Genomic DNA, 18,463 nt, shown 5'->3' with positions numbered 1-18,463 from the left:
TATTTAATGCAATCTCTTGTAATTCTCCTGTAGACTATTTGAAAACTAAAAAAAAACAATGTGTTGTAGGAAAGGTACAGTACCACTTCAGAGGACAGAAACACAAGTAGTAGGCATAGTGACTGCAGATGGAACCAGAGCGCGTGAGAATCCCATTGGTTACGTGATAAACATGAGACGCCATGGACCCTATTCAATATGCTGTGAAGCCATTTCAAAGACTGGGGCTCAGAGCTTCCCCAACGTGGAAGCAGCTTCACAACATACTATAAGTAACATTGCCTCCCGGCAGCTACTTCTTTGTCTGGGACTTTTCCTCTGTCAGTCCTGTTAGAACAGGCAGTGGAAGGTTAATTCCTTCAAAAGGCCTGTATGTGTATTCAGCCTTGAATATGTAGCCATATTCGAGGGCGGGCCTTGCAACCTGAGGTTTGTCAATCAAAAGGGTGGATATTGGTTGGAACGCCCTCTGCTGTGTGTGTGCCAATCTGTATCCGGCTTTGTCTTGTAATGATTCAAAGTTAGAGACACTCCCCTGAGACGTCCAAATTGAGACACACCTCCTAAATTAGTCAGTTAGTCAGTTAGTTGGAAGTCAGCTGAGTCTGAGATCTAGTTACAGAGAGGAGTGATTATAGGAACTCTCTCTCTCTCCCTCCACCCATGCTGGGCTGGAGGGAGAGGGCCAAGAAGAAGAGATGCTAGCCAGGGCTCTGAGCTAGGGAGTGAGGAAGGAGGCTGATGATACTGTGCTGTGACACTGGAATAAAGCTACAGAATGATACTGCTGTGTGGAATCCCTGTCTCTGGCATGTGAAGAGTGTCAGTGGGGGTCCCTCCTGTGAAGACCCCAGAGGATCCCTACTGGCTGGAGGCGCTGCAAACACCCAGAGATGACCAGACCAAGGTAACCTGTCTCAACCCCTGTCCTGGCTCTCCCCACACCACTGCGGAGCCTCAGCCCTCCTGTTACCTGCAGGTTCAGCACCAAACTGAATAAAAGGGTTACATATATTTCTACAGTATATCATATAGGACAGGAGTGGCCAACTCCAGAGCTACCAATAGGTCAGGTTTTCAGGATATCCCTGCTTCAGCACAGGTGGCTCAATCCAGTCGAAGCAGGGATAGCCTGAAAACCTGACCCCTTTTGTTAGCCCTTGAGGGCTGGCGTTGGCCACCCCTGGTGTAGGATGACAAGATGCAAAATAGGAAGTCAAAGTTTCTGCAAAATAAAAAAGGATTCAAAGTAACACGTTGTAATTATTTAAAAATGGCCATCTCCCAAAAATGAACATGTACTGTGCCACTCAAACTCCGGGACCCCCACCCCTGATTACTGAAGTATTTAATTTTTTACTTTTGCCAATACAGTACATTCAAGGAAAAAAAACAAATATGGCTACAGGGTCACCCAACCATAAGCTGCAATGACATCTCACAATGTTGTCACACCTTTCTGTGTGCCACTGGAATGAGGCTGACCCCAGTGGTCATATTGTTTCTGCTGGACAAGAATTCTTGTAAGCAAACTTTAACATGACATTTCTCATGAACCATGGAGTTCCCATAGCTTGTGCCATAGTTAATCTCCGGGGGAACCACTTGTTTCAAATGTGTGCGTGTGTGTGTGTGTGTGTGTTTGTTCATTTAAATCTTAAAACATCTCTTAAAGTTGCTGCCACTTTAAAAGTTTTTGACACACAAAAGTTAAGTGTCTCTAATGTACTTTACATTCTGTACTATACACATTCAACCACTAGGCAACAAAACGATTTTTTCCCCCCGATGTGTAGATGGTCGATATTTTTGGAATTCTTAAATAAAATTAAAAAGGCAGCAATATGTATATCTGTATTACAGTGCAAAAAAGGTGATACAGCACAAGTAATGTTAAGTCAATAGGCATAGTATGAAAATACGGAAATATGATATGAACACAAAATGGGGTTTCTACACAGAGTACATCAGTTTACACTTTGTAATAATTGTATTGTATTATTGGTGTTGAGTACCATGAATGTCAATGCACAACAATATTTACTCTGCACAGGTCCAGGGTTAGTAGCAGGGTATTCCTTACTATACTTACGGAAACAAGCTCAAATCTACTGTATTTGTGTGGTTAAATCCATATAATATTAAACCGTATACATTATGCTGTTGCACATATTATAGGTAACAATGCAATATAAGAGGTTTGGAAAACCCAACAAATTGTTGGGTAGCAACTATAACTTTACAGGACCACAAATATAATCACAGAAAAGAAAAAACATCTTTACACTCTTTTGTGCTAAAATAACTTTCCACGTTTTATTTACTGTATTTGAAATCCAAATCGCTCAGTGTTTTAATTACCAGGAATATGATTGTTTCTGAAGTGAATAAATACTAATGTTCTAATGAGACACTGATTCAACTCATTATAGAAAGAATGTTTGTGCAAAAAAACGTGTTAAATACAAATATTTAAATATAGTTACATTCTTCAGATTCTGTGTGCCGAGATTTTTCACAGATTGTTAGCGTTATTAATTTAATTTATTCCCCTCGTCGGTGCTGGAGAGGCCAGTAACGCACTGCAGTGCAATTGGTGTTATTACCTCCAGTAATAAAGTGATTAAAATATAAACACCAGTAGAGTTTAAGAGCTTTTAATGTAATTTAATGTGCTTTTTTTGCCTCCGACGATACAGGGTATTGTAATCCTGCGTTAACTGCCACTGACTTAAATTGCAGTTAATGTGGAATCGCGTGACGATATCCTGTTTCGAAGGTTAGTGCATCTCCCCCATTGACGCCCATATAATTCCATGCATAGGAAAACCAGTGGCATTACTCACCGTAGATCCGGTGGTTCAAGGAAGAGGCACAGTGATGAATACTGTATGTCTGGAAGGAAATTTTAGGCTAATGCGTTGGTTGCGGATATGCACGCTGGTGGAGACAGGTGGAAGATTTCAGGCGAATGTAGATTCCAGGTAGTTGAAGTCTAAGAAGAATAGATTAAAACAAATAAGTAAGCATGTTGATTACATAGTGAATTTTACTTTTCTGTACTGTAACTAATCCATTAAAGTAGAAATCTGCGCTGCTAAACTTTTACTGTTAGAGTGGGGTGGTCTTCCAGTGTAGGTCTGTCCTACATTAGGGGACCCTCCAGTTGAGGAGCTCTTGCCACTGACGTGTATCTATTGCAGGAAATTTAAACAAAATGGTGGCCAACAGGAATCTGCCAGTAGACCAACCAGTATGGGTGTCCAATTATGTCTATCACTGCCCGGCAGCAATCTTGGAAAAGAGCAGATCCCTATGTAAAAAAAAAATATACTGTATATTTCAAACTCAGAACTTCCCACTGTAGGACTTCAGCAGCCTTAATTTGGTACAGGGCTTAAAAAAAGAAGGGTTGGCTTTATGAGGGATTACTGCTTTAAATAGAGTATTTACTTCTGCAAAATCATTTTTCTGACTGCTACCACTCCAGTTTAAACTTACAACTAATTTCTAACTGTTGAAAATAAAACTGTGTCAATCTATTTTAAAGTGGAAATAATCCATTTACATACTTTTCAAATACAATTGTCTTGACCAATATATATAATGTAGTAACAAAATATAAGGAGAATGTCATTATCAGAGTAAGGCATCATATAAACAATTTATTTGTACAAACCACTGTTGATCTCTGAATGATGGAACAAAGAAGGATTTATGCAATGTGGTTATGCTTTTGGCTTGTGTTTTTTTTTTTTGTTTTTTTTTGTCGTTTAACCTTATTTAAATATGAAATGTTTAAAAAACACTTGGTAAAAATATTTATTAAACAGAATATAATTAATTGATTTTACTGTATATGTAAAGATATCATGATATGTACATATAGTAATTATGCACCTGTCTTCTAAGTGTTAAGAGATACTGACCTCGGGTAAAATGCTTGCACTGTGCTTTTAATCATGTTAACCATTTAATCACAAAGGCTTCCATCATAAGATAATATATCAGCTGTGTATCATCAACTATGTTACAAAAACACCAACGTCTTTTTTTATTTTCTCTTTTTAAATCAAGAAGCATATAAGAGGACTGATGCTCTGTCTGCTCACAAAGCTTGTAGGTACAGTATAAATGAAAGTGCAACGCTGATTCTGGACATCCTGGATCGCCTGTTGAAGTTTTCATTGATTATCTAATTGGTTTATCAATGACTGACTCGTCGGACAGGCTGAGTGAGACCTCCAACCCTGCTCCCGCGTATCTGTGTGCAGTCTGCTCCTCCTCCATGCCCTCTGCGACAGATCATATCTCTTTTCTACTGTGGGTTTCGAATTTAAGAGCCACTGAAGCTCAACAACTGTATATTCTGGCTCAAATGAGCTGAAAATTGCATCCAATTTGAATTTCAAAACTATGAAGGAAAGAAAAATCCTTCCTCTTAGATAGAGAAGTGCAACTCCTTCCTGAAACTATTCAGGAGAGACAGAAATGCATGTCATGCCAAGGAACAATTTGCAGCCACTGCTGAGCCTTGTGGGTAAACGCCGGCACTCCTATCGCCGCCCCGAACCCAAAAACACCAATAATTGCTCCAACCGTTTGAAACACAAAAAGCAGTTGCAATGGGATTTCATAGAAATTGTGATGATTTTTTTTTACCCCAGAATTGCACCCCTGTTGCCTTTATTATAGACCCCCCCTTTTGTAAGTCCCTTCTCTGCGAGAGGCCGAATGATGTGTTTTAATTAAGCTGATTGTGTATAGTTAATACTGTATATCTAAAGTGAATTATAAATACCAATGTTAACATCTACTGCATGGGAAAGAAATGCTGTGGATTTCCTACAAATGCCCCCAAATAGGTGTGAAGGGGTAAAGAGATGAAACACCTATCAGTAACCTGCCAATGATAACAAGTTCTTATACAACACATCGTAAGATTTTACCTAATCGAACTATTACATTTGCAGATATTATAAGTTCTAATGTACACCAATTTGTTATCATTTGTGATTTAAGCGCAAGTTGTCTATGCATCAAGTATATGTAACCCATAGACCCCCCCCCCCCTCGTCGTAGATCGGACCCCTAGGGTGTACTGAGGTCTGGCTACCTGTATCTTGATGGTGCATACCTGTGAGGAACAGGAGGGCCTGAGTCCCCCACGATGGTATGGGGGACAACAGGGAAAGGTTTCTGGGTTCTTGCCTTCATCTCTTAGTGGTGATATAGCGCCTCCATCTCTGGCAAGCCCTATCAGGGTAGGGTGAAATCCTTCCAGAGAACCCCCGCTGGGGCAAGAGATTTCAGTCTCACACAGTCTCTTATAAAAGTAGTAGCAGCAGCTCTTTATTATCCGCAACAGCACTCAGCACACAGCAGTAGCAGTAATCAGGTACAGCAGGTCTTCTCTCTCCAGACTATACCCCTTCAGGATGGGATGTCTGGGTTCTCACTGTTCTCTGCCACCACCCCAAGTTGCAGGCACTCAGGGTGGGGCTAGCTCTTCCCTCACCCCCTAAGCAGGGTGAGGGGCACTCGTCCACCGCAGTTCTATCAACTCTACTCAGGACATACCTGAGCTCCTCCAAAGTAATACATAACTCTCCACTCTGAACTCCAAGACTGACTGAACCTAAAGCACTAAATAGGCTGTGCACTGCGCTTTATGACTTTGGCAGGCCCCTCCCCTATGTCTCTTGCTTTAGACACAGAGTCAGGGGGCCTACCTCCACCAATCAGGGAAGGGCTTGAAGCGGGGGAAACCCATGATAACTACTGGCAGCCTGCCCTTAGCAGGACTTACACCAGTAGGAGGATAGACATATAGCCCAATTTCTTACCAGGGCTACATATACATGAGACGTAAATGTGCTCTGAAGTGTGTGTTATCGTTACTCTACATGTATAGTAAAAAAATTGTGTGGTACACTATGAATATCTTTATTTATATAGCACCATCCAGGTACATAGTGCTTCACGTGACATCATAATATAACACATAATGGGAATAAGTGCTTCAGACATAAAAGTTACAATAGGAAAAGGAGTCCTTGCCCAAAGAGCTTACAATCTAAGTTTTAGTACTTTTAGCGTGTGAACAATATTAGCACTAATAATATTAGTGCTAGCAAACTACCATTATTTAACATTTATCCCTTTCTGGTTCTACAGTATAAAGTGTTTAATAGGATTCTAATTTCCAGCATTAAAATACCGTGACTACTTAGGCCAGGTCCCCAATGGCCATGGCAGCGCTAGGTGCGGCGTGCGTGCCGCGCACAAGACACAGCCCTCTATGGGGCAGGCCCCAGTCGGCGTGTGTGCGGGTGCTCACAAGGCGCGATGCGCGACCGCCTTGGCCAAAAGACAACATTTTTGTCAGTGGTTCAGCCAATGAGGGCGAACCAGTTGCGCGAAGTCATGGCTGTGCTCTCGCCACTCCCCCCCCCCCCCCCCTCCCCCACGTGGGATTTCCTGCTCCCCACTTCAAGCACAACCGCAGACCACAGGTCGAGACTGAAACGGGTGCACGCACCGCAAGACGCTTCGGCGCGCGTGCAGCCGTGACCACTGGGGCCATAGTCTTACAGAGCTTCAGAAACCTCACAGGTCTTGTTTTCGAGCGTACCCCCAGTACACACGAAAATGAGACGAGAGGTCTCAATAGCAGTACACTACAATCCCACCAAGAACTGTAATGTTCCCTAAAAAAGGTCTCAAATAACCTACAATGAACCCAGGGCAAGAAATAGACGTACAGTAGTTGGTCAAGGTATACTTTTCTTTGCATTGATACACATATCTGGGAATGTATGTGTGTATATATATATATATATATATATATATATATATATATATATATCTATATATATATATATATATATATCTATATATATATGGAATATATATATATTCCATCTAGAAACTGCTTAAATCAAATTCAGTCTTTTCTGTTAAAAAAAGAATATTACAGGGAGACTTAGCCGAGCTCAGTTGACATTATTTTTTGAACGTACAGTAGTTGTTGCTAGCATTATATGAGATTACCAAGTAAAATAAACAAAATCAATTTGGAATGCATAACTGGCAATATACCCATCAGATGATTTGTAACTTCATTTCCCCAGGAAGATGCTTGCCACGGCACTTAAAAAGCGGGACACACCGTTGCTATAAAGATGATAAAAATAAGCTGTTGATTGCCTAGCATTGCAATACTTGCCATATGGCAATATGTTACATGAGCTCTTTAGTCAATTAATATCATATAAAACCCTGTATCTTTCAGACTGCACTTTTTTTCCCCCTGACATCTTCATAATTTGATATTGTTTCATTGACAAATCAATAAATTGCCAGCCATATGTTCGGAAAACAAAATGACACACACACACCAAGCGAAACCTCAACTAAACAGTAGGTCTGGATTTCCCCGCGGCACTTTAAAGATACTGTAGGTTGTCAGCATGATCCTGCTTGCCAGTAGAGGTGGGTGAGTCCGCCCAAATTAGTTTCCCAGATTTTCTCGCATTATCTCCCCCAAAATCTATTCCATGATGGAAAATCCTCAGACGGATCTGGTCTGTTTTAATCGGTGCAGATTCATCAAAATCTGCCATTGGATACAATCCGTGGACGGATTTGCAGGATCCAATCTGCGGATTCAGCAATCCGTTGGCGGATTCCCAAGAATTTAGGATTCTTAAGGATCCGCCAACGGATTGCTGAATCCGTGGATTGGATCCTGCAAATCCGTCCACGGGTTGCGGAATCCACAGAGTGTATTTGTAATAACAATGAAAAAAAATCAGCAAAATGCGAATACCCCCCCCCCCCTTTTTTTTGGGGGGGGGATTGATTCGCGGAAATACGCAAACCCAAGGAATCCGTCGATCCTCCCCCAAAATGTGCCTATCTCTCCTTGCCAGGGACAGTCTCCAAATGCATTGAGAACTAGGAAGATAGGAAGATGCAAACCTATGGAGTGTTATTTCCAGAGCAAATCCCACCTTCATGAGAACTTTCACAGTTCCGTTTCCCCTACAACTGAACGTTACTACTGTTGAGTACCCATGAAGAGATGCAAGCATTTAACGAAGCCATAGCAAACGCAGCCTAACTCCAATCTCCTTTTGTATACCTAATGTGTTCCCTCAATCCTATTCTACCACCTGTAACTGGATAGTGTCGCCTGAAATATGCTGCGACAATCCCATAAAAGTGACTCTCTTATGCAAAGTGTTTCTATGGATTTAGGGAGTTATCCATCAACGTCTTCTCGCTGCAAAAGGGAGGCCCGACTAGAGCAAACAAATGATCAAAAATAAAATTCCCATAGTATATATAATTTTTATTTATTTTTGTATAAATGTGGCGTGCTATTTTTGCTCCCGTTTTGCAGCTGGGAAGCTTTTGCCCCAAAGTGTAGCACATACACAATAACATTTATTTTATTTGAGAGGAGAGAGATTGCTCCACACAGCAGATAAGAACAGACCCAAAACCTCCGAAGTTTCCAGCAGGATGGCCTGAGATGTACAGTATAACAATTTCCTGTATCAAACGATCAGCCCCGCTAAGTGCTTCAATCTGCAGAAACGTCAATGACGTCTCCTGCTGCTGATCATCAAAAAGAAGAAGAAGAAATAAAGAACGATAAAGGAGGGGTGGTTATTTAATTAGTAACTATTTTCAGAATTTTGTTTGGGCTGGTTAGACAGAGAGTCATCAATTATTGAAAAGAAGTAACAGGATGCTTCCCTTGCTGAGCAAATCTGCAAGCAGACCCCAGGAGAGAATACCAAGTGAATTAAGCCGCATTTATTAGTTTGCTTGCAGAAAACAGATGCAGCCGCCAGGGCTGCCTTAGGTTTTTAAAATAGTATAATTTACCTCTAAATGTCCGGGAACGTGCATTTATTTTATTGGGGATGCCTCCGGGGAAAAAAAAGTTAAAATCTATCATCCTGTTAACCTCCTTTTTTGTCTCCAGCTGATGTGTTGTCTTCATTTAAATTACTAATGCGCGAATGTATTTGCCGAGCAGCGTGTTAAATGAAAGAAGCAAGAAATTGCGTCACTCGCTGTTTCAAAACGACTTCATATCTCATGCAAACTACGTACAGACCGAGTAGTGGCCGCTGCCCCTAGATCTCTGTGTCGCAGAGAGAGATTTGTTAAGTGAGCTTTTCTGGTTATTTATTGCTATTCTCGCAGCTCGTCTCGGTAAAGGAGTGAAGGCTGAATCGGGGCAAACTTCCTGCAGTGCTGAAGTTTGTCAAATGCAGAGTCTTCGACTGAGCCACTGATTGAACCACCTGTGCTGAAGCAGGAATATATTGAAATCCTGACCTGTTGGTGGCCCCTGAGGTCTGGGGTTGGCCACCCCTGCATTAATACATCATGTAGGATTTTTTAAAAAATTTTTAGGGTAAAATATTTTTCGACTACAAATCCCTATTTCTATTATACCCAAATCAGGCAATCCTTTCACCGATTTCCCAGCTGATGTCATTATTGCTATCAAAATATAGATATGGCAGCTGGTGTGAATTTTGTATAGCACTGCTAAAAAAAAAGAAGAACTGAAACTTTGAAGTGTATTGCAGGTTGTTTGTAGTTTATACCATACTTACCTATTATTTATTTGACCAATTTGGAGTTACATTTCAAAAAAAGATGTAACCGTTCTTTCTAACTGATTCCATTCCGTTACAATTTGATAGAAATGGGCCCATGTTTATTAAGCAGCGTTCTTCCAGCGCACGGACTTGTAAAGGCTGAGAGGCGTCTCCCAGCGCTGGAAGGCGCCTTAGGGCAGAAGAAGGCTGCTCAGTAAATATAGGTCATTATGGTGCGTACCAATGTGTTTAGAAGGGATTATAATGTGTTACTAAAAACGGCTTTTATCCTATTTACTTTTGTAGACCTTGGAGCACAACTCTGCAGCCATCTTAGATTCTGAAAACATATCTATAAACACAAGAACTGGTGTTATTCTGGAGCAACAAAATGCCCCAAACTAAAGAAGTCATGGTGCTCTCTGTTCAGTTTTTCTTTGGTATTCGTGGTGCATTTCGTGCCACAGAATTAAGCATAATTTGCACCAAGGAAAAGCTGATGCATCACCCCAGAGACAAAGCAGCAGCAGAATGTGTTTTACTTTAGTTCCTGATTAGTTGGGTACAAATATCAGCATGAATGTTTCTTAAATCACAAAGGGAAAGAGAGGGAGGGGGAGAAAGGGATGGAGGGAGAGGGAGAAGAAAGAGAGAGATAATGTGAGAGAGAGAATGTGAGAGAGAGAGAGGAGATGCTACAAAATATAATTTACAAATCTCATATTTGTTCTATTCTGCCTTAGTCTACGCTTATAACAGTGTCGACGGTGACGTCACGCTGCCGTTGCTGGAAAAATCAAATTGACTTGACATGACTTCCAGCGATCGCGACCAAGCCGCAATACGTTTGTTTTGCTGCGACGTCGCGTCACCGGCAGTATAAGCATTAGTGAAACAATTGAAAAGAAATATATAGTGTAGCCGAGTCCCCTACCCTGCCTGCGGTGCGGGGATCTGTTCAGCTATCGTCTGGAACTCCATGCGATCTGGAGTGTGGGGCGGCCATTTTGTTAGTCACGCATGCGCAGAGCGGTGAGGCGCGCATGCGCAGTCAGGAGTGCGGCGACCATTTTGATTTTGGCTCCACACATAGAGTACAGCAGAACTACAAGTCCCAGATTCCTTAGAGTGAGGGACTGCACACATGGGACTATCCCAGTGAATGGTATTAAAGCAGTTGGAGGAACAGGATATCCTCTGCGTGCGGGGAGCACGCGCTTCAGTCCTGACGGACGAGCGAAGGGAGAAGGTAGTGTCCAGGGAGCCGTGCTTCCTGGACTAGGCCTAGACTTTGCCCCTAGGCCCCAGTTAGGCTCTGAAACACCTGTAGAGGAGTGTTGCAGTGAAGACCCCAGATAGGGACTCTTCCCATTATTATTATTACTGCGCCGGTGACCGGATGGCACGTGGCGCTCTGCGGCCTGGGACCAGGTCACAGGACTCTGAGACATTGTGTGAGACCCTCCGGCTGGAGCTCACACTGCGCGGAAGATCAGGACCTGTTGAGAGAGGGGAAGACGCTTTGAGAGACCCTTTGAGAGATGGAGGCCCCGCTGCGTGGGACCCGCTCCGACACACCGTGCCAAGCAGCATCTGGGTACTAGAGTACCCTGGATGGTACCCAACGTGCACCAACATCTACAGGGGGTAGCGCTAGCTCACATTTGTAGTGCAGAATTCAGTTGCTGTTTCTAACCAAAAATGTCTTTGACGAAGCACGGATGTTTCATTATATAATATAGGTGAACAAAATCTATTATTTTCACAGTACGGCTAATATAAATAATATCACCCTAATCATTTAGATTTATTAATACTGGTTTCTAATGTAAAAATACACATAATTCTGTTTTAATGTAAATTGTATCAATCAACATGATACATCCTAAAGTATGAATAAAGTCACATAACGACCTTCACCTACAGCATATACGATGCACAGTTTATTAAAAGGTTTGTACTACGTTTTACAACTACATTTTTTTTACACCATTGTTTGAAAGATATGATCTTAGTACATAGGCCTCTTGGTTACAAAATAGATGAGATTAGAAATGTGACAACAATAATATATAATTATATCTTTATAATGAGCTACAGGGGTATCTCAAACACAAAACAGCCTTCCCTATCTGTATACTGCACATAGCGAGGGGTCACTCTTCCCAGGTAAATGCATGAACGGGATGGGGGGGGGGGGCGGGAGTAAAAACGGGTAGGTAAGGTGTTCAAACTGAGGGGTGAGAGAGGGGTGCAAGGGGGTAAGAGAGAGAGGGGGGTTGGAAGCATGAGAGACAGATGAGATGGAGGGGGTGAGGGGAAGGGGGATTGGGAGGGGGGTTAGGAGGGTGAGAGTGGTGAGAGGTAGAGGGGTATGGGTGAGGGGGTGGGAGGGGTGAGGGAGGGGGTAAGGCTGAGGGGAGGTGAGTGGGTAAGAGGGGAGAGAGATGAGGCCACCCCACTTCACAGGTAAGGCCCCGTACCCCCCACTTCACAGGTAAGCCCCCCCACTTCACAGGTAAGGCCCATGCACACCCCACTTCACAGGTAAGCCCCCCCCCACTTCACAGGTAAGGCAAATGCACCAAAGAACAAAAACACTAGGCGCTTACCCCAAGTTACGAAACAGAGATAAAAGAATGGTATAATAAAAGATAATTAATAACTCCAGTAAGTTATCTCTGAAAATAACCAAAGATAACCTTCGATCCCTTCTGCTTCAAACCGGTATAGGGATCATCCAAATCCCTAAAGATACATAAAAACAGAAAAAACAGGGGAGCAAGGGGTTAAATAAATTCAGGGCACAAAATTCGCAAATGGTCACAAATAATAGAGGTAAACACCCCTAATAGGGGATGATGATGGTGGTGATAATATTAATAAACCTACATGGCCTTGTGTAAGCGTGTATTATCATACATACCCCTTCTCCTCCTCCTGGGACAAGCTGGAGTAGTTATCAAAGATACCTTTGTGTACCCACGCTTACACAAGGCCGTGTAAGTTTATTAATATTATCACACTATCATCATCCCCTATTAGGGGTGTTTACCTCTATTATTTGTGACCATTTGCGAGTTTTGTGCCCTGAATTTATTTAACCCCTTGCTCCCCTGTTTTTTCTGTTTTTAAGGCCTATGCACCCCCCACTTCACAGGTAAGGCCTATGCACCCCCCACTTCACAGGTAAGGCCTATGCACCCCCCACTTTACAGCTAAGGCCCATGCACCCCCCACTTCAAAGGTAAGGCCTATGCACCCCCCACTTCACAGGTAAGCCCCCCCACTTCAGGTAAGGCTCATGCACCCCCCACTTCAAAGGTAAGGCCTATGCACCCCCCACTTTACAGGTAAGGCCCATGCACCCCCCACTTCACAGGTAAGCCCCCCCACTTCAGGTAAGGCCCATGCACCCCCCACTTCACAGGTAAGGCCCATGTACCCCCCACTTCACAGGTAAGCCCCCCCACTTCAAAGATAAGGCCCATGCACCCCCCACTTCACAGGTAAGGCCCATGTACCCCCCACTTCACAGGTAAGCCCCCCCCCACTTCACAGGTAAGGCCCATGCACCCCCCACTTCACAGGAAGGGCCCTGGTGTTTGGGGAATTTTTTTTTTAAAACTTGCACCAGGGCCCACTAGTTCTTCCCATTATGGTGACCATAATCCATGCTAGTGGCTCAGTTTTGGAAATCCTCTATTTCATGGTGCTAGTCATAACAAAAATATGTGTTAGTACTGTAGCAAGTGAATTAAGTAGAAATAGCTGTGTTAGTCCTGTTGCAATAGTGCAGAGTAAACGAGTACTTCAGTATTAGGTGATAACTTTTTTTTTTATTTGGGCTAACAGTTGAAATTATAAGACAAGCAATTGCGAGCTCTCTCTCTTCCTCAGGTCAGTAATACTGACTTACAGAGATTCCATGAGTTTAACGCAGATGGAATAATCTCAGCTGTGTGAAGGGGTTGTACAGTGAGGGAGAAGGGTTTGAAATTAAAATTGTTGAAGAGGTAGGGAGAAAGATTACAAAAAATTCTGATCGTGTTTAAGAAATCCCATATCAGAATCAAGTCCTCTTGTTTTAGTTTCAAAGAGCATTATCATTTTGAGTTCAAATGTTTTTTGTTCTTGAACAGTTCTAAACAGTGCTTTGAAGATTTTTGAACTGTAAGTCATGTATGGAATAATCTGTCTGTGAGAAGTGATGCCCCATGAGAGTACAGTATCTTCCTTCTTCATGGTGTGTTATTGTGTGTCTGTGTAGGGTCATTCTGCTTTGAAGTGGCAAGTGATAAACCTAGTACACATTATGTATCAAAAATAACAATGTTTGAATCACATTGGTAAATGAGACAATGTACTGCTGCCCAATACAGTAATGAAACAGTTAAATCTATGTCTACAATACTCACCGTAATCTCACACTGTTTAAGGAAATTAAGTCAATCATATTTAGATAGTCATCAAAATACAACATGCAATAGCATCTGTAGTAACAGCCATGAAATATTGTTTATGTTCTCTCTCATTCTTTAATAAGCTGCTGCTACGTGTTTTACTTGGCATCAGACATGGTTTGGTTACAGGCTGATATTCCTTTCTCACTATTTATAACTAAGGGCCTCATGCAGAGAGCATAGAATTTTAAAATTGGCGAATTTCATAAAAAGTAGCTTTTTTGGAGAGTTTTATTCTCCATATGCAGAAAAGTGCGAATTCTGCTATGTTTAACATGGATGCGTGTGGCGAGTTTAAATTGGCGAGATGCGCGCTTCAGAAACGTGTAAAAACAAATTCGCGCCTTTTTTTCCCCCTTTACTATAGGCGGCGAGCGCCATCTTGCCATTTTTTCCTGGCGCGGCAAAAATGCGAGAATCGCGCCATTTTTTGGCGCGAACAGCCGCTACTTGCCGTTCGCACCTCTCTGCATTCGGAGAGTTTTAAAAATGGCGAGATGGAGGTTCTCGCCAGCCGCGAGGCGAATTTTAGCAATTGAAAAAACAAAATGGCGCGTTTTTCGGAACTCGCCATTTTCTGCCGGTTTCTGCGCGAAATTGTACAAAAAATGGCGAATTTCGAAATAACGATGCTCTCTGCATAAGGCCCTAAATGTTGCTTGATATAGCTAATGCTAAGTGGTTTTTGGTAATTAGGATATGTGTGGGGCAAATATGTGTTCTGCTACTATGATGCACCCCATGTTGGAAAGCAGGCACTTTGAGTATTTTGTTACACATCACAAGTGACTGCATCGTCACACTGACAGTCTGCATTACAAATTTCAGTGGATCCAACTATCAGGGAACATCCTTTCTGCTTGTATTATCTACACTGGTTCTATGCATTCTGGAGAACTGTAGGGGACAATATGGTTTCTATACTCAAGTGAGAAAGATAATTTAGTATGAGTGTTTCTCAACTAGATGTTGGCTGGGTAACCTGGTGTGTCATGGTCCGCTGCCAAGGATGCCACAGCCTTCGGGGGGTGGGGGGTGGGAGGGGACACTATGAGCTGCTCTGCGGACGCTTTCCATGCTGTCTGGAGACAGGACAGGCGGATTGCAGCCTCTCTGTCTGAAACGGGAACAGAGGAAAGAAAGAGGAGAGGCGGACCACAGCCTACGTGTTTCCCGCTGCACAGCTAACATGTTTTAGGTGTGTGGAGAGTGGGGATATGTGTGAGTCAGAAGAAGTGAGGTCTAATAAGCGGTGATGCCCCGAGGTTTTAAAATGTTTCAGTGAAGCCTCTTATCAAAAAGGCTGAGAACCACTGATGTAAATCAACTTATTTAAGTCAGTGTTTGTTTAGTATTGTTAATAGTTTCTGCACTTTTGTGAAGCTGCCCCAAGATCTTAATAAAAAGTCCAATTGTTTTGAAGCATGTTGCCTACTCACTATGTCAAAAGAATAAGATTAAGCAACACCTTCATTTACAACAATTGCCGTCAGCCACTATTAAGTCCAAAAGTATGTTACTGAAACATTTTCATAACTCTTGGGGCCTATTCAGGTACTGTAGCTCTGATAAGATCCCTGCCATGTCGATTGGTTTGGCATGTTGTTACCTCATGGTATGAAATTTGGGTAAAAACGGTATTCAGTAAGATTTTTCGCTTGGTAGATACCGTTTGGTACAAAAAAGCCATACGATCGACTTAGCAGTTGCTTTTTCAGAGATCTTCCCATGCGATCTTCCAGCAGTCTGTAAGAGCTGCACTGAGAGACGCTGCATCTCCCTGCACAACTCTTACAGGTGATCGCCCTGTTATTTTAATTTAAGTGACATATTTTTGAAGCAGATGGTCTCCGGGCCTGAACCGTAGGGGTTAAACCTTCCCGGGAGGCCTAACCACCCACCCTGAAGCAACTATAACCTTCACCCACCCATTCTACTACCAACAAACCGGATAGTGGTGTTTAACCCCTTCATTACCTTTAGCGGCTTGCCGCTAAGGTAATGTTGCAATGTTTTCATTTGAATTTAAATGACTTTATTGAAGTAGGGCTGTCTCCGGACCTCAACGCATTCATTTCAGGTCCGGGGACCCCCTGCTTCCCGAAGTACAGGCCCTCCGTATGGGGTGCAAGTATGTCCTGCAAGTTTAAATGTCCTGGTCAGGTGACGCAGGAGAATTAAACTTGCAGGAGATACTGCACCCCATATGGAGGCCTGTAACTGGGGAAGCAGGGGGTCCCGGGCCTGAAATGAATGCGGTTCATTAACAACAAAAATGTGACCTTCTGCACAAAACTCTTTTTTTTGTCAAAAAATGTTCTTCACATAAGCTATCCAGACATAATTATCTTAACATGTTCAGAAGGCCATGGTATCCCTTCATTGGTCAGTCCTAACACACACAGTATTCTAAGTAAGTACTGGTATATACTCTCTGGTAAAACTTATTTTATAATATGATTTATTCATCAGTTTATAAGTAGCCCTCTAGTTTAAAACACCCCTATACATTTAGATCAAGACAGGGTAAGTCTCGACAAAATGATTGTCATTAAAGACAACGTGCAAAGCAAACATTGCCCTTTTAAAATGTTACCTGTTGCGCTTGAAATAAACTGCAGTGTTTGGGGCTATTTCTTCTGTTTCTTATGGTAATACATTTCCTATTTCCAATTTTCTTGACAGAGTAAGAAGATTGTAGTGACAGTGTCCATGGATGTCCTGGTTCAAACAGCAAGGTATTCAGCACACGTAATAATTATTCATCCATCTCATTCACACTAAAGGCATGGCAGTGCAATTTTAGCCTTATAATCAAGACCATATGACAAAAGCCAAGGCCATTAGGGACCAATTTTGAGTATTCACTGCAAGACAACGATTTTCCAACTGCACTTACATATGCTGAATAGTTACCTCTGCATGACTGCACCTGCTCTCATTTATATAACCCCTCTGTTTTTCCGTCCTTTCTCTAATAATGCATAAAGGCAAGTTTCAGAAATTGTCCACATTTTGATGGAAATTATTCAGTATTTCGAGCCATTAATGTATTGATATACTGTAGAAGCAGAATAGTCGGCAAATGTAAGTCAACTTGTTGAAGTGATAATATATTCGCATGCTTCACATTTTCAGATCTTTAACTCTTGTTAAATTTACAGTTGTGTTAAGCCAATACAGCAGGCTCAGCCTGTTCTAAACCCCAAGCACGCGGATTCTACACAACTACAGGCATACCTGCTTTAAGAACACTCACTTTAAGTACACTCGCCAGTAAGGACATATCGCCCAATAGGCAAATGGCAGCTCACACATGCGCCTGTCAGCACGTCCTGAACAGCAATACCAGCTCCCTACCTGTACCGAAGCTGTGCGCAAGTGGGGAGACTATAGAGCCGGTTACAAATATCAGTTATGCACGTATATGACGATTGAAGTACAGTACATGCATCGATAAGTGGAAAAAGTTAGTGCTTCACTTTAAGTACATTTTCGCTTTACATACATGCTCCGGTCCCATTGCGTACATTAATGTGGGGTATGCCTGTACTGATCTGTCTGCCATGAGTGAAAAACCAAAGGCAACATTTAACCTTTACAGTGCCCTTATGACGAAAACACATTGGGACGTCCGAGGCCCTGTTGACGTACCAACTACGTCATGGTAAAAACGCTTGTTTTCTAGGGGAAGATTGAAATGGAAGTGTAGCCCAAATGAAGCTCAACTTCCATTTAAGTCAGCCTGGGCGATCATGTAATCACACCTGGAGTGATCAGATGACCGCAAATGATGGACGTACAATGCCACTCAGCTTCTGCCGGACTTCCAGCAGCGAAAAACGTTAGCATGAGACAAATCAAATATGCATTAAAAGGTACATAAGAATAATTAAATGTAATATATATAAAAACAGTGTTCGACAAACCTATACATTTGCACGCCCAGGGCGAGTGGATTTAACATCGTGGCGAGCTCCTATTGGCCCAACCAGCACACGTTTGGTACTAGGTGGCGAGTAGATTTTTTTGTTCGGCGAGTAGATTTTTTGGTGATTTGTCGACCACTGTATATAAATATATATTTATTTTGCTTTTTTATTTTAACCTCCTAGAGTAGGTCCTCGTTTCAGGCCTCCCGATTTATCGCCCAGGTCAAACAAACCTTAAAACTCTAGTCTTCCTAAGCGTACAGCGCACACACAACTTTAATTTTAATGTTATCATTCTGATCGCATACTTCATAGTTCTGAGAAATGGTGTGTAGCCTAGCCTTCGGCTGCTACTTCTTTTCCTGGACCCTACCAGTATAAGCCCTGTTAGGTGCAGGCAGTGGATGGGCTAATTCCTCCAAAAGGCCCGGTGTGCTTTTCC

At 42.4% G+C, this 18,463-nt stretch overlaps 1 protein-coding gene across 4 annotated transcripts in view; it reads right to left on the bottom strand.

Annotated features, from left to right (window-relative positions):
* ESRRG (estrogen related receptor gamma) overlaps window positions 1-18,463 on the bottom strand; it is a 768,405-nt gene that overhangs the window by 575,880 nt on the left and 174,062 nt on the right. For all 4 annotated transcript variants that reach the window (XM_075595600.1, XM_075595606.1, XM_075595602.1 and 1 more), the window contains exon 2: window positions 2,847-2,995. The gene's annotated coding sequence lies outside the window, so the exon portion shown is untranslated. The remainder of the gene's footprint in view (window positions 1-2,846; window positions 2,996-18,463) is intronic.

The sequence above is a fragment of the Ascaphus truei genome, chromosome 4 (assembly GCF_040206685.1).
Source record: "Ascaphus truei isolate aAscTru1 chromosome 4, aAscTru1.hap1, whole genome shotgun sequence".
In the NCBI taxonomy this organism is placed as follows: Eukaryota; Metazoa; Chordata; class Amphibia; order Anura; family Ascaphidae; genus Ascaphus; species Ascaphus truei.
This window is presented reverse-complemented; position numbering and strand designations above follow the sequence as displayed.